Source organism: Stigmatopora argus, chromosome 17 (genome assembly GCF_051989625.1).
Source record: "Stigmatopora argus isolate UIUO_Sarg chromosome 17, RoL_Sarg_1.0, whole genome shotgun sequence".
NCBI classification, from domain to species: domain Eukaryota; kingdom Metazoa; phylum Chordata; class Actinopteri; order Syngnathiformes; family Syngnathidae; genus Stigmatopora; species Stigmatopora argus.
This window is the reverse complement of record NC_135403.1, coordinates 7,992,587-8,016,216: the sequence shown is the minus strand read 5'-3', so window position 1 is coordinate 8,016,216 and position 23,630 is coordinate 7,992,587. Positions and strand designations below refer to the sequence as shown.

Here is a 23,630-nt window from a genome sequence, read left to right as displayed (position 1 = left end):
TTTTTTTTGTTCCACACCAATCAATATATAGCAAGGCAAGTATTTTGGTTGTTTGTTGGCATTGTTTCAGCATTAGAATCAGGAGGCCAGAGAGAATGACCTAAATTATTAAGTTGTTTACTTATTAGGTCATGTAACAATTATTATGTTCATATAATTATTGCTTCGTTTTGATAGTGGTCATGAAACACACATCCAACACTGTGCTGTTTGCATGTGTGCATTGTGTGAGTGTTTTTCTTAACATTACATACTGTACTTAATGTTAAATACATGCTTAAAAGTGCTTACACTCTTGAATGCCCAGCTTTGTTATGACAGTGCGATAGCCTGCTGTGTAGATTCAATATGAGGTCCTTGTGAAGTGAAATATATGAAACATCCAGATGGGACTTCGAACATAAAAAGCCTGCAAATCTAGACCACCAGTGTGTGACCAATTTCTGGTTATCCCCTGTGCTTGATCAAATACAAAGCTCACATTCATATTGAAATCAGACTTCATCTTGAGCGTTACGAGGCTGAATGGGGTCAAGAGCTTGTCACCATGTGTTTTAGCAAAAAACCCAATTGCATTAGTTTGATTGAAGAGGTGTTACAAATTTTGAAGGCTTTACCATTCAGCTGTTCTGGTCAAAAATATTCAACATTTACTAAAATCTATTTGACTGAGAATGTTCTTCATCTTGGCCTTGGTTGGTCCACAGGTTAATTGTCTTCAAGGACATTGATGTGTTGTAAAATGACTCCATTTCTTTTGGCAACAGTAAAGAAAATGAATACAAAATAATTATAATAAAAATGATGCACCAACTTTTTGTTATTACAAAGATATACCTTTTATGCTTTAGGCATTATAATTGTGAAACCTATGAAGCGCTGAACAGCTGTTTCTTATTTTCCATGAATCTCTACTCCCTACCTGGTACTTTACTTACAGTCTTATACTTTAAAATGGAATCAAGCACCTGACCTTCACTCCCATTAATAAACCCAGTTCGACCTCTTGCAAGCATTCTCTTCCGCTCAGTGCGTCTCTTTCTCTCTCTCTCGCTCTCTGCCAAATGGTTTTGTGTAACACTCAACTGTCTATAACTGGGTAAGGTATAGTATGTTCCAACTTAGAATAACAAGATGGAGCATGTTGAATTGAAGTGAATGCTTTTATTGTCATTATACAAGTCTAATGAAATTTTAAAGCCTCACCATGAAGTACACAATAACAACAACTATGGCTACCTAGTTTTGTCATCTTACCTTAACACCAGAACACTCTAGATATCTCATGAGATCAAACTCATGGCACAGATGTTTGGAACGGAACAAAATATAGCTTATGTTCATGGAGTGGGGGAATAAAAAAGGCTATCTCCATGCCATAAATGGATAGTGACCCTTGCTTTTTATGACGTGCACCTCTAAAATGCACGTTCATATATGTTTTCCAAAAAAATGCTGTCACTGTTTCTTACTATTTTAAATTTTGCTTCAGTTTTCCCATATAAATCACATTCCCAGCAAAATATAAAGTAAAATTCCACTTTTTATAACATGATTAATGAATGTTTAAGTTTAAGGTTTTTCCCTCCTGGAAACTACAGACTTAAAGTAAAATAATTGCTAAGTACTGACAGTTTACCCTTGATCTTGCAGTTCCTTTATCGATACAATGTTTCATTTCATCATCTTTATAGCCACCTTGTATTTGATTCCTTATCTTTAACGGAGACAATTCACCACTAAACCTGTCCTGGAGAAATTTATAGGGCTGGGGACAATATAGTAGAGGAATGGATGAACTAAATGTGTTCTAAAATAAACAGGTTGCGATACTTTAGCACAAAATGTCTGTAAATAATGTGTTAGGTGCCTTCTAAGGCAAACCTTAAAGTGTATGAAAAACAGAGATGCAATGTTGCTTCCCCCTCCTTTTTTCAGCTTCACTCAAATGCTAATTATAAATCTTGGGTACTCAAATAACTTTTTCTAATTCCACCTAACATCCAAACCCTTTGATATTATCAGCTTGGTTAAAGTCTCACAACCATAATCAGTCATTAACATTTCCCAATCTGAGAGCCTGTCAAGGCCTATTAGACATATGTGGGAGGACCTGAGAGTAGTGGAGAGGGGGGAAGGTACCTGGTGTCTGGTGTCAGACCTGTCAACTCAAACCAACCCCCGATTTGCTTGGATGCCTAATAAAAGTAGACATTCTGTGCGGCAAGTAGCCAAATCAATGTAGCACGGCAAGGTCAACATCAAGAAACCTACAGTTGCAAATTGGAAGGAGCAATTTCTAAGTGACTGTGTGAGGGACTGGAGGATATGAGGTGTTAATATCTACCACTTGACCTACGTATACTTATAGCCACTCTTATGTGCAGGGTCACACACAGTGCAGTTGGTAACAATATCTATAGCTGGCTAACTCAAGTTATTTTCTGACGCTTGACTTTGATTCAAGAGCCAACCAGCAGAAAAGGAGCCATAAAGTGTCCTACATTACAATAGAAGTTGTAGTAAAAGTCATTCACTGGATATATTTCACTTTTCGTTTGCGTATAGTACGTATATATAAATTAATATTAGCTCATCCACGAAAATAACCCCATACTATAAAAACATCCCAATCTGGGTGGCATTACTGTTGTGTATACGCTTGTCATACAGTACATTTCACTGTTTTCTGACTCAGTCTGCATGAATTGCATAGTCCCAAACTGTCAGCTACTTGGAGACCACATGCTTGAAGGGGGTGAAATGCGGTTCAGCACTACATTCATTCTTGCTGCTGAACAGTCAGGGATACTCTGTGTGAAATTGCAGAGCATGCTGCCTGAAGGCAAGGACATTATTCATTCTTGCATCACCCTCCATTGTCCGAATATGTACACACTCCGGGAAAACACTCTCCTAAAATGGAGCCCTGTGCCACTGTTTACTACCTCCATATTGAAAAATTGAGATAACTATAGTACAATGGAATGAAAATATTATTCCTGTTTCTTCTCGTGCATAAAATCCCTCAATGCAAGCAGTATGATGTGCCCTGACAAATAGATGAAAGCCATTTCAAATGTGTCACATAAGACTTGTTTATCAATGGAGCTTTAAAATATGCTTCCTCGCTGTTTTGACACCTTTAGTCGCTCATGCAAATTAGCATTCACCAAAGTTAATACATTCTCTGTTGGGATGGGTGAAAGTGTTTACCAGTGTGGGTCTATTTGTCAAACAATGATCTTTTCTCTTTTGAGAGGCACGTTAAGCGTGGATTGGGATGCAGGATGTTTTGGAAAACCTTTGGATGCATGATGAGTTGAAAAGAAATCCATGGATTGAAACTACCAGCGCTTTGATGTCTGACAGTTTGTCCCATACAGAATTGTATATAGGTTAACAGACAGCTTTTTATTCCTGTACACTGTTTTGTCAGCAACAAGGGAAATGTAAATCACCCATCCTGGAATCCGTGGGCGTGATACAATGGCTATCTTGTTGCATGTAGACGGATTCTTTCATCAGAAGATATGTGACAGGGACTTTATTCATAAATTAAAAGTTGAATTTCAAAGGTTCAATGACAAATGACTAGAAGAGGCATATGGCAAAACTAGGACTACAATGTCCCATGACTCTGGTAACTAGTGTAACATTTCAAAATGCATGGCGTCTCATGAACTTTTCCACTTCCCAACTGAAGATGTTTTGTACTTTTGTTTGTTTGAAGTCAGGCAATCTTTGAAAATAGGACAAAGCAAAAAGTAAAGAGGGAGGTGTAGGGTGAAACAATAAATAAATGACAAGGGAAACTGAGAGAAGACAGAGAGGTTATAATCCCTATGTGACTGTGTGGTGAGCGTGAGATGACGGTAGCTGTCTCAACTGAATAAATTTGAATGCTGATCTTGATTAATAAATACCTCTGAGAACTCAAGCACCTGGTCCACTTTCTGGGCTATACATTGTCACAGCCACTGGAAGGAAATATGGCTATTGAAAATGTAGACTTGTATAGAGAAGCATTGACATTTACAGAGTATTGATTTGTTGTCTAGTTCATTTTGTGAAATGTAAACAATTCAATGATTGGGGTTAGAGACAGATACCTCCAGGATTTAATTCACTGATTTAACTATATGATTAATTATTGATTTGTTCTTTGCACTCCTGAATCAAAAATGGTCGTATCATCTCTAAGTTCTTTAGCAGCAATCCGTATAACAGTCGATGGTTGTTTTCTATCCTTTTTAAGACACTATTTCTCAGCCTAAGTCTGCAAATGCAATATTCTATTTTTCACTGGAACATTAGCATCCATAAAAACATATACAAGTATATATTCAAATTGAGTTTGATTGACCCTTGAATCCAATGGACCCCAGATGGTGTCAAACCCTTTAGCAATGTAGCCATACATAATGTGCTTTCCAAATCTAGGTTACACATTATAAATGTAAATATCCCAACAGCACTCCAATTATAACATGCCACTACTTAATCCAGTGCACCACCTCCTAATTTTCTTTGACTCCCCCCCCTCTTCCACAGCTCATTTATATTCACAGTATGCTCTGTCACTTTCTCCCGGCCTTAACTCTTGCTCTCAGGGCAAATTGTGCCCTGCTGGGAAATGATGAAGACCAGAGCCCCCCCTATCATTTAACTAATTTCCGAAAACATCAGGGTGTACTAATGAGAATTTTTAATTAATATTCTAATTATTTTATTATATAATCGCCTATCCTTACTAAGTGATTACCCTGTAATCCAGGTTGGTTGGTATGTAATTCTCCACCATGGTGGGTCAGATTGGTAAAGGGAGTTGACATTTTCTTACATTGTTCTTCCCATTTTACTCAACATCCTCAACTATCAAGAGTAATTACTACAAAGTCTTTGGTCGCTAACTGTGCCGTGCAACCCATTTAGCTTAAGTCTCTTTGATATTCTACCTTATTGTTCACTTCCTGGCTTCATTGAGAAGTTGTTAAAATGATACGTTAACAATTAGGGCTGTTTATGGAGCTGTTGACTGTACATTATATATTAAAGACTGATGAGTACATTCCAAAGGAATTGAAATTGCATACTTACTTGCTTAAAATGTATAAATCCTATATTTATTTTGGATTTTATTTTTTTAGAGAAAACGATTATTCAACCTTAAAAGTGTGGCTAGACATACCTTTAATTCATGTAAAACCTGTTTACTACGATATACTGCACAGTATATTTTAAGTGTTGCTTTGGATGTATGTTCACTTATTTTGAAATGATGCTGGTGATTTTATATAAAACAACAAATTGTAAACATTTAGGTAAGAAATGTCAACACCTCAGTCTATACTGTGTGGATGATTTATTTTTTACCATTATAGCATTTAAACTTATGTTTTTATGTGCATGCATGTGTGCCTCATAAATGTAGCTTCCATGTGACTTCTGATATGTCTTGCACAACCAGAAAAGACCCTGAGGGAACATTGTTGAGAATAGTAGATCATAATACAAGAAAAATAACACATGGCCACTCCTTAGATGGAATGAGCTATATGGTCCAAAGTCTGAATTTGTACTGGCCCAAAGTTAGCTTGAATAGGCTCCATCATCTCCCATGAACCTAGTGAGGATAAAGTGGTTCAGAAAATGAATTAATGAAAATAAAATAATTGGGAGGACTGCCATTGATGGGATTTACCTATTTTGTTCATGGTTACATAGCCCTGTGAACCACAGTGTTATACAAACATGGAAAAGCCATCTTGGCCCAGTCTGGGAGACATCCCAAGTAGAAGAACAATTTATTTGAACATGAAGACTGCAGAGACGAGCCAAAGATATTGTCTTTTGGGAGACACTCACAACTATTCAGAAAAGAAAATGATGAGTCTCCAATGGGGTTAGGTAGATTAAGATGGTCTTCATGGAATAATAAATCTTAGTTGTCCAACATTTAAAATTAGATTCCAACATTTTTTATATTTTCTTTATTGGAAACTCGGTCATCAAAATCTTATGTTTTTTTTTCTGTAATTTTATTATGGCTAAATATAATAAATTCACTTCCACAGATTGCAGTTTGACTCAGCGCGGACAAGTTGGTATTTTTCTTCATCAAAATCTGAAGATAAATGTAACTCATTAAGTTCACATTCTGTGATGGCTCCTCAAAGACTTATCATGTGCTGCAAACATTTCCCAAAGAATTACTAAGGTACGTCTTTCAAAAATATTTCCTATGTGCATCTAATTTATGCATTTTAACTGCCCTATGTATTTTCTTTTCTCGAATCACTAACTGTTTATCATCCGTGAACATGCACCGACTATAAATATTGGATTAGCTAAACAAATTCACAGGCTCCTTTCTAAAACGTATTGCGGGGTTGGCCTTTACGGCATGCAGTGATGCCAGCATCACAGTCTTTGCCCGAGACTCAACATTGAAAGAGAGAATAAAAAGCGACCCAGTATGAAAGGACGGAGAGGGTTTTAAATGATAGTATTATACCAAAGGCGTTGCAAACTTGGAAACATGGTAAACAAGATCAGGCTTTAGTTGCATCATAAACCTACTACATGTTTGTCAATAATAAATAGTAAATATCCATAAAAAACAGATAGTTCAAAGAGCAGGAAGTTAACACTTCTTCTAAGTAAGGTTTCTGATGTCTGGCCTATGTCGATGCCATGTGTTCTATATAACACAGATTTATTGTCATTTTATTCCTACTCAAATTTCTCATTGCAGAAATTCAAGGTCATTTGGCTTTCCACAGTATCTACACTTGTCAAACAAGCTCCTCTATAACGCTCCTTTGTTAGTTTAAAGAACATACATTACTAATGTTAATCTCGACATTTATATGGTCCCTTTTGAAGTGAAAATACAAACGCCCTTCTTGAGTATCTTTTTTTCCCTCAAACAGATTGTCACATTACACGACAAATGCTAATGAAAGCTGCAAATAGTCTTCTAACATCATTTAAATTGATGCCTTTTTATCTGAGAGAAGCTCACAGCAGCATCCCAGACGACCCATGCCCGTATAACGTTACATTCGTAGGGATCCTTCGCACATGTCCCTGACTTCATTAGAATTGAACCTTGTACATTAATGCCCTCCCTAGAAATTAGCCTGATTGTAAAAGCCAAGATGAGAAGAGATCTGCAGCCCCCTGTGGGCATCCAGTATCGGGTGTCGCGAGTTTTAATGGCCCTTTACATCAACGCGCTAGTGCAGCAATGGATGGGCTGGCAACATTTGGTGCTGTTTTATTGGTTTCGTCAACATCAAGTTGTCCCTCGTGCCCATGTAATACAACAGCTAGGACCAGTTCAGAGGAAGAGCTCCCTTGCTGATTAAGCTGGAGTGTATGTTTCTCAATGTAAGCTTAGTGCTTGGATTCCATATTCTCTAATGGTTATGGGCACAGTCGTTCAGAGGGGTGCTGAGGGAGTCATCATTCAGGATTCTGCGTGGCTGATGTGGACCCGGCTAAGAGTTTTATCGAGCCGAGTGTGTTACTTTGAGAACACATCAGGTATAAAGGGGTAGGAATGAGTCCATTTCCATGGTTCTCCATCTTTAAACATTGTCATTTTCTGAAATACTTGGAAATGTTATTTTTAAAACACCATTACTCACTGTGTTCAAAAGCGGTCTCCAGGAAAACTATTATATCGTTATGACAGCAGCGAGCAATATACAGTACACTATAACGTCTGAGTCGCGAGGACCATAGGAGTCCCTGTGGCCTAGTGTTATGAGAAAGACATGGAGGGCGCTAAATATTAGAGGCCATATAGAAGATTTTTTTTCCTGCTGTAAAAATTACTGAATCCAGAAATTGCACTGTCAGAACATAATACTTAAATGCAATGTGACATTCCACAATAGCTCTCTTTCCGGTCCTATCGCTGTGAAGAGGTTTTTTTTTGCCTGGTGGGTTTGGGAATACATTTTATCAGAGAACCTAAATTGGACAGTGAGAGAAATTGGGAGAGAAAACTTTTATAGCCGGTGTTAAATATGATAATGATGCAGTCCAGTTTTACATAATTGTGCACAAATTCACAGAGTAATAAGAATTGTTCCTTGCACAGTTAATTAAAGCTGAGAATAATAAATTCTTGTGTATACAGATCTGCAGATCATCTTATTGGATGGTTATTGCTAATTTCTCTAAAAATCTAAACTTTATGTCTGTTATACAAGCTATTGTCTTGTTTTTATTTTATTAATTTGTTTCCATTGGCCTATGCAACACCACTATATGATGATGATGATACTTGATGATCCAATAGAGTCTAAAATTGTGTTGGTTCAACATTTTTCACAATCTCCTCCTTTTTACTTAAAATATAAATGAATAAACAAACCAAAAGTGCTGCTGCCGAATTTATTGTTTGAATCTTTAACAAGATTTGCCAGACCATTGAATTGGAATTCCTTAATAAACAGGGTTAACCATACAAAAAATGTTCAAGTAACAGGTGATGCCTTTGTATCATGATAAGCTAGAACAAAGATGGCTTTCACTTGATGTTTTGAATGGCATTATTATGCTTCTCTTACTTAATGTAAAGTAATAAAATGAAATGTAATGGTGGATTTCAATAGCAAAGATAAAAATATGGTAACAGTAACATTTTGATGATCACAATACATTGAAACATTTTGGAAAAACAAAACAGATAAACCTAACAGACAGCAATTTTAATTTTCGAATAATACAATTTGCTTCACATTTTAATAGCTAACATTTGGCAGATAGACCAGTCCAGCATTTGTTGTCGAGGCAATCCGAAAAGTAGTTTTGTGCAATGAAGCATAAACACCCAGCATTATACACAGGGATGAAAACATAATCTAATTGTTCAAGGTAATGTAAATGAATGTGAAAAAAATGTGGTGCATTTTTCCTCATCATTCTTCACTATGGCCTTATTTTCTCATCGTCCACCTAACCCTCCACACCTCATGGTGATTGCTTTAGCTGCTATCTCTGGGCAGCAGTTCTGTTTGTGCAGTACCTATATATGTCAAACAGGAGCATGCAGTTAATTTTATGATCTGTCACACATTTTGCCTTTCTACGACTGGGGCTCCCTTATCACTTCGTTCATTCCTGTCCACCCTTGCCAGACTAAAGTATCATCACATATGTGGGGATCAGGGCTGAATTGGTTTCCATGTGCTATCAATAATAGGCCCACTCTCAGTAAAGATTATGTTGATACTATGACTGAGTCAATATGTAGGGAGAGTCAATTTGTTGTATTAATGGTAGCTAAAACATTTATAGTACTTAGAATATACAATTTAGTGAATTTAGTAAGGAACAATTGCTTACAAAGGAGGGCAGTACATGTGTTCTTTGTCTTTGTCTAACAGATATGTTAAGATATTGCTGAATATTTTCACATATGCGCAAGGATGTGTTTCTTGATCTAGGCCTGGAACTAGATGAGGCTAGGTTGTGTTTGTGCAACAGGCTGATAATCTGTTGGAAATAATAAGAGAATAATGACTGCTTGGTCAGTCTACGTAATGTTTTTGTGCTGAACCCTGAGCCGCCCTTCCAAGTACGAGCAGTCCTTTGCCAGAAAGTATTTCACTTTCCTGCAGAAGAAAAATAGTAAAAATGTAACAGAACAAAAAGAGAGATAGGGTGAAAAAAAAGATGAGGACCCTCCCCTCCATTTTCGAAAAGTTCCCACATGCTGGGCTTTCAGTGGGAGGACAGGGTTATTACTGTAGTTTGTCAAGTGTTTTGTTTGGAACCATTGCCGCATCTTGGTTTTTCCCGAGCTGGTTAATTGTTAGAGAGCAATCAGATATGATTGCAGTGAGTTCAACCTAAGCAATTTCAGCTCAGCTCTCAATAGGTACTCTAAAAGCTTTATTGTGTTTCACATCAATGATAGACAGGGTGCACACTAACAATCGTTATACCGATTGACCTAACCACAAAATACGTTTTGGGCTGTTGCTTCAGTTAGCTGAACCTGGCAGTAGTTGACAATACATTTTTGTTGTTCAGTTTTACAGTATATGGACCATTCATTTTCTATCCTGGTTCTTATCATTAGGTTTCAGGTCAGCTAAAGTCTGTTTCAGAATACTTTGGGTGGGAAGCTTAGAAGACCCTGGAGTAGTTACCATTGTATTTATATTGCACTTTAAATTACTACCTAGGGATAATTTAGTCATTAATTAACACAGGAGTTGCCAACTCCAGTCCTCTAGGTCACCTATGCAGTCTTTTTACCATGGCTTCTTCCTCTAACAAACCTGAATCAAGATAATCACGATCATTATCAGGCTTCTGCAAAGCTTAATGATGAGTTGATCATTTGATTTGGGTATTTAAAGGAGAGAGACTTGCAAAACAGACTAGATTGGTACCTTTAAGGGCTGGAGTTGGTGACCCTAAATCAACCTAATCTGCAGTTTGCTGGAATGTGTGAGTAAGCCAGTAATACCTGGTTTAAAAAACAAACAGGCAAAGATTGAACTTGTGAACTTTGCACAGGAAACTGAGTTTTGGACCTAGAATTGCTCAACTGTCAGGCAGATATTAACTAACACAATGATAAAGAATGCGTTGAATACCAGGGAAGGATGCCATATGGGTTTGTATGTTTGTATGAGTAGTGAATTTAGACTTCTGTCAGGGGGCACACTGAAGAGACCAGATGGAAAAATATGGCAAACAAATAGAGCAGAAATTGTGATGTTGTGAAATTGTTTTCATCATCATGCAGAGAATACAAAAGGTAGCAACCTTGCCCTTGCATTTCATTTCTTCAGACTATTTTTTATTTTAGGAAAACACAACTCCATGCAGCACTTTGTGGTTAGCATTAAATTGTAAAACCAAAATACTCATAATAAAAATTCAACTTGAAAGAAAAATGCATCAATTTTTAATTCATGTACTGGCAACACGTATAGCCATCAGTGTATAAAAGCAGATCCCTGTCTGTTGGGGGTTGCATTAGTGTTTCTTATTATCCTATTACACCAGTGCTAGACTCTTACTGGGTCGAAGTAAACAATTAGCCTCAGCGTGGTGCTGGCTCATAATATTTTCACAGCAACCTAATTTGGGCTAAAGTCACAGCGGCGTACCGATATCGGATTGTGATCCCATAACACTTGACTATAATGCGGACTTAAATAACATGAGGCTATGTTTAAAACCGTGCTTACTGTTCCAATACTGTAAATCACACCCTTAAAGGGAAAGACAAAACATTCATCATGTCCATCCAAGGAGAGAAAAAAACCTTGCATAATGTTCAAATAATGGTTGAAAAGAAATGAAATAAAAGCCGGTATTGCCAGGAAGTGGTCACTTGACAATGGAGCAGAGATTTTATCATTGCCAGTACTATTTTAGCTAATCAAATGAGACTATCTTAAAATTCCTGAACATTCTTTTTTTGTGTTTAAACATTCGTTTCTCCATTTTTAGAGGTCTAAGAAATTTGCCTTTCATGTGCAGCTCATTCATCGACCTTCAAACTAAATAGCAGAGCCAATTAGTTTATACAAGAGAGGTGGAATACAAGTTTGTATTTTGAGTACATTTGAGTATTTAAAAAGAAAGATTTAAAATTTAAAATATTACTAGTACGGTGGTCTAACTTGAAGGACTAGTTACGAAATACCAGAAAAAATGAGAACAATTTCGAAAGTGTATATACTTTATGAACATTAATTTTACAAATGCTGTATTTTTACAGGCCTAAAAACCCAAATAGGCAATAAAGAATACTGTATATAACAGTATAATGACATGAGAATGATAAAAGCTCTTTTGAGTGTTTGTTTTGGCTCAGAATCACTGAAAAATAAGGGAAGTAATTGTAAATAAAAGTATAACACAATTGTTAGATAATCTGCAACCCAATAACCACGACTTTCTTCCCTACAGTAAAAGCAAAGAACCAAAGGCAAAGAAATAAGCAAAAAAACATTACATGAATTCCTATTGATTCAGAAGGAATAGGTTCTGCATTAATGGAGTCATTTTGACTCGTCTCATACCTCAAAAGATCAGAAAACAAAGACTGTGGAATGGACCCACAAGTGGTGTCTTTACTCTGGCAACATTGGACTGCATACTGTTGTTTGTATGCTCTGGTATTTGTTAAAATTGCAGTTCCACTGAGTGACTGATTTCATTCAGATGCTTAAATAATCTTAATTCATCCCACATAATTGTCGATGTTGGTAATTGCTCGGTATTGTGATTGAGCATCCATTCCAGTCTTATAATTTGAGCATTTATTTTATACAAGCAAAAAGATGAGCTCTGATCACAATCAAGCCAACATTAGTCTAGTGAGCTGCAGGTGCCGAGTACTAGAATCTGGGCCCTGCAATAATTCTAATGTTGATTAGCCATGGCCACCTTTTGGCCCACAATCATATACAACTGACAAGACATGTGCACCTGTTCCTATGTTTTGCATTTGTCAAATCCTCGGCAAGAAAAACTCAAAGGGGACTCCTTGGACCTTAATTAATCTTTGATATTGTTTCCTTTAAATTATTTATATTTTTTTGTGCAATTGAGTCATGTTGAGCTTTGTTTCAAACAAATGGAGATACGATGGAAGGATTTTCGTGAAATGACTATCATGAAGACCACCTAAAATATAGAAACAAGGGAATCTTTTGTGAGTTTAGGAGAGCAAAAACTAAGTGAAATCGGACTACAGTCGTGACATTTGAGGAGCTTCAGCAGAGGATGAAACCAGTGAAAGAATTGAGAATATGTTAGCCAAGGAAAAGCAGATCCTCTCTTTGTCTGACTTGCTTGTTTCTTTCCTTGTGTTTGCAGATGCTCAAATCCTCTCTTAAAAGATTCAAAACAGCAAAACATCACGGACTTCTTAACTTGGAGTTGAGGGGGGGATTGACACAGCATCATGTTGTACAAAGAAATATTTGAGAAATAGGATATTATGCGACCTGCCCAGAGTACCAACAAAACATTGCAGGTAGGTAATGTTTCGAAGTCCCTAGCTTTTTATCTTTATCGTTGCCATAGAGCTATTTTCATGTCATCCTCCTGTTGTGTGGCCCCGATGTTGGGAGGGAAAACAGTCCACCACATGAATACGAGAATAAAATGAGAGGTAAAATTTTAAATGCATTAAATGCCACATTTATATCTTCATTCTTAGCCCAAATTAGATGTAATCCAGAATGAGATTTATCTACTTAAATTTACTGGAAAAAAAATTCTCTTTGATCTGTGTAGTTTGATTCTAACTCTGATTCATTTTTATTTTATTTCCAAATTGCAATGACAATAGCTGACCTAAGGGCATCAATATAACACAATCACATTGCGCTACCAAAACAAATGCACACAGTGATTAGAAACTACATCAAAGTTTAATGTCAAACACCAAGAAAATTACTCAAAAGTGTTTTTTTTTTTTAAATTTCAAGTTCAAGATTCCTGACTTTCGAGGTGATGGAGCAAGTATTAACTTCTAACTGATTGGACGAGGAATGTGTTCTTCAGAAAAAAATTGAACCTTTCTGACCACTTTTTCCGATATTATTTTTTCTAAATACTAGCGCTAAACTGTAATCTCTAAATCTAGCAACATTTAAACAAATGAATACATGTCAACATAAATGCAGGCTTCCTTAACTACCTGATCATATACTAATAATAATACAAAAGCCCAAACAATTGCAGCTTATCTCAGTTTGTGGCTGGCATATTTTCTTACTTTGTACCTTTTGAAACACTGCGATTGTCAAAGCCTTTACAACATACATTGAAAGTCTTTGATGGTCCCATTTTAGGTCACATTTATAAGACTCAATATGTAAATCTTCACTGTTTACCCAGATGAAGTATATTTGGTCTTGTCTATAAGAATATTCACAGAGGAGTAACCCCATTAGCAAAGTACAGGATAAGCACACAGGGACCCAGGGGAGATCATTATGAATAAGATATTTTCTACCCTCCACCAGTATATGTAATTAACAATGCAGAGTGAAGAATTAGTTTAACATTAGTTATTATTGTCTTGGTTTAATGCATTTCTCTATTCATTCAGGCAGAGTTGTGTGATTTTCAATAATTTGTCCGTAGTGAATATAGTTTGACATTTTGAGATCGAGAACAAGCAAGTCATGAAAACAGAATTTTCTTTACATTGAACTGAGACTGAAATGCATCTGTATAGTATCTCATATTCCCACATGAGCTGTTAGTTTGCACATGACATCTTCATATTTACATGCGAAAAAAGCATGAATATTCCATCAGAGGGGAGCAACTCTGATTTTATTTCCTCTTTATTCAAGCTAGAGAACTACAATAAAAATGGAAAGCAAACAAGGGAGATTTTGTGATGAAACAGGCACCAACATTTCTTTTGAATAACATAAGGAATCAAATGGCAATCTGCTGTTTGTGATGAAAATGATGAAGTCACTTTGATTCACATTTGTTTGTAAATGACATGAAATCACTGGAAGAAAAAAAAAACAGGTGAGGAACTGCTTCTGTCCTTTATGGACTGTCTAGAGACAGTTCCCAGGGGCAATGGGCGAACATTCAAACAAATAGCAGCTCCATTTATTGAACCCAGCCTCATCTCTCCATCTATCCATCTCTTGCCAAGTGGTTCACAGGCTGCTGGTTGCGAAAGTCGCAATTTCATGGGCTGTTGGCCAAACTTTCTGAATAGGCAGGCTCAAGTTTGTTCAGTCATATAATTTAGGGATGTTATTTAATGCAGTGATGAGCATGATCAGATGTGGTTATGTAGCAGAAATGCTACTATCTAGTAGTGGACTATTTTGATATATTTTACCAACAGCAATAACAACAATTCCCTTTTTTAGCCTGTTCCCCAATTATTTTCCATAATATACAACACAAAAGCTAAAAACCTGCTCTACCACAGAATGAGAACTGTATTCAGTTGAGTTTTTTGACATCACAGTTACCCATTTCATATGGCTTAGCCTAGAGCGTGCATTGTTTTTAGTTTATAGTGTGATATTATGCGTAATTCATGTTAAACTACTTCTCTTTACTAAAAAAAAACATTTAAAGATTGTGTGAAAGATTCATTCAATGATTACAATAAAATTAAATTATTCATATGGAACCTAATAACATTTTCCAAAGGAAGATGCAAGGGAATTTGAGTTTTAATTCAGGCAGGGAAATTAAAATTCAGCCCCATCTAGAAGGGGGCAAAAGTTTAATTGACAAACCTTTTAGCATTGTATACATTAGCAATCGCTGGGTATGAGCAATAACACAAAGGGAAGGCTATTCAAAGATGTCCATTCAAGCAAATGCTGCCATTGCATCTTGATTCCAGGACCACCCATGTGGGTTTAACTACTCAGTTATTATTCTGAGGGCCTTTATGTGGTTTTCATTGACAAGCTGTTCATTTGTCAAAGGGCTGTGGTGAAGGCACAGCATGCAAAACCTTTTCCAAAAGAACATATTTATAGTATTTTAAAAATTATTAGAACGTAAAAAAAAATAATTACTGTCTTCTTTTGCTCAGAAAATCATGAAAATTAAATGTTTATAAATTAAACAGCTATCGCAAATGTTCAGCAGTTCTACCCATGTCTTTTAATAATATAGTATTTTTAAAAATAACAACAGTATTATAACCACTACCAAAACATAAAACATTCTGTACACAATCACGTCAAGTACAACATTTTTTTTCCTACACCCTTCACTAAATTCTGTGTTTGATATACAACGTAACACCTAAATGTGATTGTACAATCAATGGTCTGTTAATATCAGAAAGTAAAGTGCGCACTGAAGCAAATTTTGTCTTTCTGTTGTTGATTGGTTATATGCAACTGCACAACTCTTGCCAAGATTTCCTGCTGCTCACTGTGTAACAAGCCAAGGTCTTGACAAGCATAAGGTAGCAGCTGGTCTGATGCAGTTTTCATTTGGAAATGGAAATGATTTCATACAGTCAGATGGAAATGCAGGCGTATGCGCACACGGCACATATAAGAGAGCCTCAGGTTGTTTCAAAAGTTCCAGATGAGTAAAAGTTTTGAAGTTGTTCCATTCAAATTCTCTCCAGGGGTAGTCTTGCAATGACTGGTTTAACCTGGACTCCAGATTCTGCTTTTGATGATTCAATACCTGATCCAAAGGATTATGGTGTTCATACAGGCCCTATAGGATGAAAGGTAGCATGAAAATGTGTTAGGCAAGGTAAAATAGCAGCGTATAAATGTCACTTCTCGGTTAACTTTTAACTTGGTTCTTTCGTTGCTCCGTGTCTAATTTGCTGTTGGGAAACTTTCTGTGTTGGCAAGATGTGCTTGTGTTATGGACTGTTTCTGCAGGTGCAAGTTGCATATTAACAAGAGAGACAAATAGGATGCAAACAGAGCTTTAGGGCATAACCGTCTTTCAATGGAATGCTGATCCAGTCAAATTAACATGGAAAACACAAACTTCGAGAGGAGGAGCATGCTTGCCTAGTCAGGATTTTGCATTCACCCAACCAAGAGGGCAGTTCCGACTATCTTTTTTCCTTCTCTTTCTGGCTTCTATTGTTCTGCTTTGTCACTTCATCAGCGTTTTCGCCCCATTGGAAAGAGTAGGATTATGCAAGACAGGCGCCATCAAATGATAGGTAACTTACCCCTTCTCTTGTCTTTAAGTCTGCTAAGAATGTATAACTGTGAATCCTGGAACAGCATAACAGTTAAGTTAATCAAGCATTGTCAGCACATACATACAGTATGTTCTTTTGGACATGCTTGCACACATTTACTACATTGTCACATACATATGCCCCTGCAGCCATTCACAGATCTGTTGATGCTTGTAGCTATCAAGGTCAAACTGTAAATGAAAACATGCAGCTGATATGCAGTAGAATGGCGGTGGTGGGCATATATAATAAAAGGCATTACATTGGATGACCTTCAACCATTGTTGGATGTATGGTTAGTTTCTCTAATAAGTAGTAAGAGTGATTTCATTGTGTTGAAATGTTTCTCAGCATGAAAGCTGGACAAATTAGTTGAATTCTTGTTAAATCAGTCCCTTCTTTCCTGGTGTGCGGTCGATTGGTCGCCGGTCTTTTGGTCTCTGTCTTTTGGTCGCGGTCTTTTGGTCGCGGTCTTTTGGTCGCCCCGACCGCGACAACGGGCGACCAAAAGACTGGCGACAAAACAAGGTAAAACAACACGGTCTACGCATCAATAAAAGCCAACAATGGCCATGAGCAGTTTCACTGAGCCGACATTTGAGTGTATAAGAGTTTGTATGTACATGTGTTGTCCCTTTAAGAAGCTACGTCCGTCAGGGTCTTAACAAGTTCCCCAACAAAAAACAATAAAAGTCCGGTAAATTTGGAGCTTTTCTTTAGCCTAATAATTAATAGGGCATTAAGTATGACTAAATAGTATTTCGCAGTTTGTATTTAAGGAATTTGAGCAACAATTTAAATGGTAATTATCACTTACCTTCCGGGCGACCAAAAGACCAGCGACCAAAAGACCAGCGACCAAAAGACCGACGACCAAAAGATTGGCAACCAAAAGACCGGCGACCAATCGACCGTGAACCTCTTTCCTAGTGACAGTGGCAACATCTTGCAGAGTTTGAACATTTTTGTATTGCAAACTACCAACACAATGTATTTTGAGCCAACTGTAGCCAACAAATAATCCAAACTGCAGTTGAGATACTACAGCACTACACTTTTTGGTCTTATTGTTGAAGAAAAATTTTTCTTGCTGATAGCATAGGCCTTCAGTGATGTGTCCCAGAAACCCATCTGATGCTTTTAAACTCAAAGCAAATTGATTATTGGGTGTCAGTGAGTGAACTGTCTCTGAGGCATTGTGTCTTATCTGCGGTATTGGGTCACATTTTGAGTCATCATGCTGCTTCTATTTCTACAGAAACTCACACTGTCCTTTTAGTTGATGAAATCTCTATTCCTGCCCTTTTCAAAGGGCCAGCTCGATACTTCTTCCATGTACTCAAAGTTTCTGATGCTTTGATTAAAGTTGATGCAATTGTAGCTCAGAGATCAAATTAGACGTTTTTGCTTCGTCCCTGAAACGATTAATTCTTCATTTTAATGTTAACAGCAATTTTTATTTCATATGATGAGAGAAACTATGCCGACATTGCAATTATATTGCTCTTGTTTGACTCAAATACGTTTCCATCTGGTAAGCAAATATGCACATTGCCTACTTTGCCAATTCAAATGGATTCATGCACTATTACATCCAGTAAATAATTTGTTCCATTTATTAACACTATTAAACTTTATTGTGCAATGAAAAGACTACCCAGAGTCCTTCATAGTGATGCAAAAAAGTCTACTGCAATTCACACAACATTATTGCCACTGTTCTATTTTACTGTTAATGTAATGACCCATTGTGGTAAACCTTTTAAAAATGTGGGTGTAGGTACGACACTTTTATTTCAGCCATCCGTGTTAAAATTATATTTACAGTTTGTGAATTACTAATGCATATTTCACATGCTATGCTCTGTGAAATACGTTAACAGTGCGATGAAACGTTGCATTCCCTTTCCATGCACAAGCGTCATCCCGAATTACACTTTGGTGGCTGCACAGTAAACCAAGCAGGCTCAAATAAAGCCTCGCAGGCAGCCAGTCATTCTGCCTGGCAACACCTTATCCCAGGCATGACAGATAAGTGAAGGGGGTGCAGTTCAGTGTCCGCATGTATGTGTTGTGTGTGTGTGCCTGTGGGGTTGGGGGTGTAAGGAATGGATGGCTAAGTTGGATGTTTGTAAAGAGAAGAGTAGCGGTTGCTGACTTTAGGCTGCCTAAAGTTTCTCAACAGTTTAGCGTGCTACATTTTGGCCACCATTATATTTAAATCATAAGCACTTATTCAAGCTTATTGGTCATGTTGCACAGTATGTTCTATTTAATATTTTTAATCTGTTTTAATACCAATTATAATTTACCTGACCGGTTTGGTTTTGGTGTTTTGTTAATACTATTGCAACAATATAAGAAAATGTGATAAAGTTAAAGCGTCAAAGGTAATTGAATTAAATTGAATGCTTTTATTGTATAATTTTAACACTACAACAAAACATTCGAATTTTAAGATCATCAACAAATGTGGCGCTAAATTTGGTAGCGTTGGACAGAACAACAAAGCTTTTTGTGGATGATGCTGAGACCTCTTTAATTGTTTTTTTGCGTTGCTAAGGGAAAAAACATGCAAAAGCTTTGCAGCAATTGTGTGGATGTGAGAATCATCATTTGATCGTCATCTTTGTTAGAATAACATTAAAGAAAGGTTTATATTAGGGGTGTCAAACTCAGTTTGGCTGGCTGTTTGTCTTTTACCTGGTTTTAAAGGGTTTGGGATCTCATCGCTAAATATGCAAATCAAACATACTGTGGAGTAAATCCTCTGATGCAAAGATGAATTTAATTCAGAATACTGGAATCAAGACTATCTGTGATATGCAACTGAATACTGATTTGTCATTTGCAATAGCAGGCTGGCTGGTGGATTGCTATTATTTAAGGATAAGGGGCTAGAGATAGACTAGGGTGGCTATTGAGATGGTGGGGGGAGAGGAACTTTCATTGGAGCAGAGGCCATGACAGGTAAGGCATACAAGGCCAAGCAGGTGTTTCAGAAGTGATAAGGAATGAAAGAGGAAGAGAGACACACACAGACCTGTGATGGCTTATTCTTAAAAGAAATGGACATGAGAAACCTATGACTGATTCCAGTCAGGTGTTGAAACAGATTCATGGATGAAGGGAGAGACGTGGTCTTTCAGTGATGGTGAATGCTCAAGTCAGGGTTTTGGAAGGATAAACAGGAAACTATCCTCGTGTACACATTTCTTTTCGTCTTGATACACCCTTAAAATTATTTTGAATTCAACAAATGGATTCAAATGTGTTTCTTATTTATTTTTAATACTGTTGGTTTCACTTAAATGTAACGGCAACATTTCTTAGAACTGCAACCATCAATGTTCAGGGGCTCCTTTGATTGATCAGTGTTTAATTTCTGACCTTTATTGGATTGTAGCCAAATACATTGAAAGAAGCATGCTAGAGGATTGACGGCAAGTGCATTGTTTTTATTTTTTTGCATGTACTTGTGACAAAACACAGAACATTTGAAGTATTGGGGTGAGATCGGCAGCACTTTTGCATTAAACCTCATCAAGGCTACATTGCAACAGATTTCTTAATATGAGATGGTGTTTTTTTCAAATCCTGTTAAATTCATTTTATGTAGCTCTGTGTTCAAGTGTGCGTGTGTGTGTGTGTGTGTTTGTGTTTGTGTCTACGTCAAACAGGGACAGGAGATCATCAGATTAATAACCGACTCTTTTATTAAGAAAACACTGCTACTTTGTTTGTTCATCTAAGCATGACCAAGTGAGCTAATACACTCTTAGCTGCAGAGCTGATTATTGTCCATTATGTTTGTTTGGAGGACTTTGGTCAGACCCAAACGGATTAGGGCTGATTTAAAAATGAAAATGGGAGGATTTGGTGGACTGTGCACTTGTGTACAGAAGTGGTTCTTTAAAGTCGAAGGCAAACACTTTTAAATATGACTAGTAGGCTACTGTATAGCCTTGTTGCCTGGTGACTCTGTTGCTAGCTCTACTGACAAAGCAAGAGGATAATGAAATCTCTTGCTGTTCCTAGTCTCCAGGCTATGGCACAAACAGAAGAGAGGAATAAATATACTTCAAGTCTTTGTAGCTTGTGGATTACAATTTCCTTAATAACCCCGTTTGTTCGGAAGAAATAACTCGGGGAAATAATATAGGATGGCTAGAGAAAATGAATAATAACCCTCTATAAAAGAAACCTGTATGTATGTCTTTAGTTTTTAGTCATACAACATTATAAATCTAACATATACAAGGACAGAGAGTGGAATAATGATATTAAATGAATTGCCACAACAGCAAATATTTTTTCTAGAGGTATAAGAAAATTTATTCTGATACTGCTTATCTTTTATTAGTAAAGTAGATGTAATTTATTCCTAATATTTGAGTAAAATTATCGTCTATCTCAATTGAACTAAATTGTGATGACAAACCGCTTCAATCATATATGCATTCATAAATGTTCAAGATACAAATGTATCACTTTAAATATCATTAATCCTTTAAAAAGTTTTTCTTTTTCCCATCCATCTATTTTATTTTATTTTGCCAATCGTAATTCTCACTTTGGTCCCAGGTGACCTGCCTCCTGGTTTCAGTCATTCATATGAGTTTGTTTCCCTTTTCCCAATCTAGAAAATATTATTCATCACTGTAACCATTCAGTTTTACCAGCTATGCACCTTTTAATAACCAAAGAAAGAAAAGTACTTGACTCTTTCAAGCACTAAGGGATTAGTCGTATGTGAGTGGGCTACTGCCGACCGACATTCTCCTCACATCTTTTTCTTGACTAACATTTTCTTTGGACGATTGTTCCACAATGACAATTTCAACTGCTTTGGTACTCTTATCTGTTCATACCTGTCATTAGCGAAGAAGCCTCCCTTTGCCCCTGTGGGCAGGTCACCTCGTCGAAGGTGTGAGGAGAATCTATTACAGCCACCTTTGAGTTTCTGCTTGGGGACAATGAGAGACTGTGAGGATCTCATCTCTTGCTTACCACATGGAGCTGAATCTATCTATCCCTTGCACCTTTGACTTTATTTTAGTCATTCTCTCTACTGGCACTGACTAATGCCTGCTTACCCCTCCATCTTATGTACAATCTTCTATACAGACTATCTGGTAGTTTTACAATTAGTAGGAGAAACAAAAACAACACTCATTGAAAGAAGAAAAGAACAAGTGTCAATTATTGTCTGCAAGATAAACATGGATCAAGTGTAGCTGTGTTATTTTCTCAATGAGAAAGCACACAACTAATGCTTCTGTTTTCATTAACTCTGTCAAGAAAGAAAATGTTCAACCAATCAGGATGACAAGCTCGAATTAAACTTTTCCTCCTATCTATTGCTCTGGATAACTATTCAGAGAGGAACAATATTGGACATTTCATGGCTGCAGTGTTTCTCAATTCTTAACATTTTGAAAAAAGTCAAACCTATAAAAGTACCAATAACTTTTTCAATGTCACTTTGGGTCTGTTCCTTTCATTTCCTTTAAAGTCTGCGGTGCATTGTTTCCATCCGACACACCATTTTTAACCTTGAAGAACAGGGTTGCAGTGCAAAATTTCTACCGCTTGAATTCTAAAGAATAATGTTTCAATGGTTTCCGGAAACCAGAGTGTGTGTGCGTGTTTGTGTGTTTGTGAGGTGGGTAGGGGGGATTGGCCCATGTGTATCCATGGTTACGTTCATTTTATTGATGTTTGTTTTGGGCAGTAGATGCAATAAAAGTGTTGTAAGAGAAATGAATGAGGACCAAGTGCTGTTCCAAAAGAAAGCTCATAGAATTCCCCTGAAAACAAATCTCTTCTTTTTAAAGCCATCTGGTTTCCAAGGGTCTCATGATTGGATTGCCCCTGAATGCATGCGTTCATCATGTTTTAGTTTTCCAATTAAGATTCAGAGTGCAAGGACTCGCATGTCTGCTATTTAAAAGAAAAAAAAGCCAAATGGAAAATTAAGGTTCTCTAGTAGCAGGCTCGATCAAGCTTGGCCTCATTTTGGTGTTAATGAAATATTGCAGTGACGACTCATGCATGCACAGTGGGGGACGGGGGGCTACGTGCTGTAGGAATATAGGGAGTGTCAAGACACAAAATACAAGTGAAGCGTTCATTTATTAGATAGTGAACATGGTGCACAGTCTTGGTTAGCAATGAGTTTATATTTTTATCCTCTATTTTCAGATGTTTTCTACGGGTATTTAATATTGTTATGGGAGAAATGCTAGGCACGTTCACTTCTAGACTGATAACCAATAGGGCATTGGAACACACACACAAACTGACAAGTACAAAAGTCCACAGACAGGTTGGACAATGTTCATTGTTGTGCAGTGTTGAATGTTGCTTGTCACTGGAATGACAGTTTCTAGGAGACGCAAAGAAAACTCAAGGATGCATGGAGGAACAAAGTCTGGCCTTAGCTTTTCTGTTCAGTTATAGTCACTATTCACAGTATTTGCTGGGAAATATGTATTAAGTTGGTTTATTTGGTAAATATTGTAGTATTTGTTCTTCGTTTTTATTAAAAATAATTTCAACAGCACATGTAAAATGATCCAAATTATAAATTAAAGGTGTAATCAGTTATATCTTAGAAAAATGGTCAACCTTATTTTATTTTACAAAGTTTGTCATTTCTTTTAGTCAGTTGTTTTATTTCTATTGCTGTCATAGTGTACATCATATCACGCACTACTTTCCCTCACCCCATATTTATTAGATTTTTTTGTATTTGTTTTGTCAAATACAAGTAAATAAGTTTTATCCCTCTATTTTCCAGCATACAGGGTCACATTTAAGAGTTGGGCTCCTTTTTTTTAACTTAAAATCTCCAGTTGCAGATACTGACAGCAAATAAACTTCACCAAATTAACATAGTTGACTCATCTAAAAG

At 36.9% G+C, this 23,630-nt stretch overlaps 1 long non-coding RNA gene across 1 annotated transcript in view; it reads left to right on the top strand.

The window, feature by feature from the left end:
* The first annotated feature begins 6,093 nt into the window (after positions 1 to 6,093).
* LOC144091603 (uncharacterized) overlaps positions 6,094 to 23,630 on the top strand; it is a 41,341-nt gene continuing 23,804 nt past the window's right edge. The window contains exons 1-2 of the long non-coding RNA XR_013305771.1: positions 6,094 to 6,220; positions 12,865 to 13,024. This is a non-coding gene — a long non-coding RNA (uncharacterized LOC144091603). The remainder of the gene's footprint in view (positions 6,221 to 12,864; positions 13,025 to 23,630) is intronic.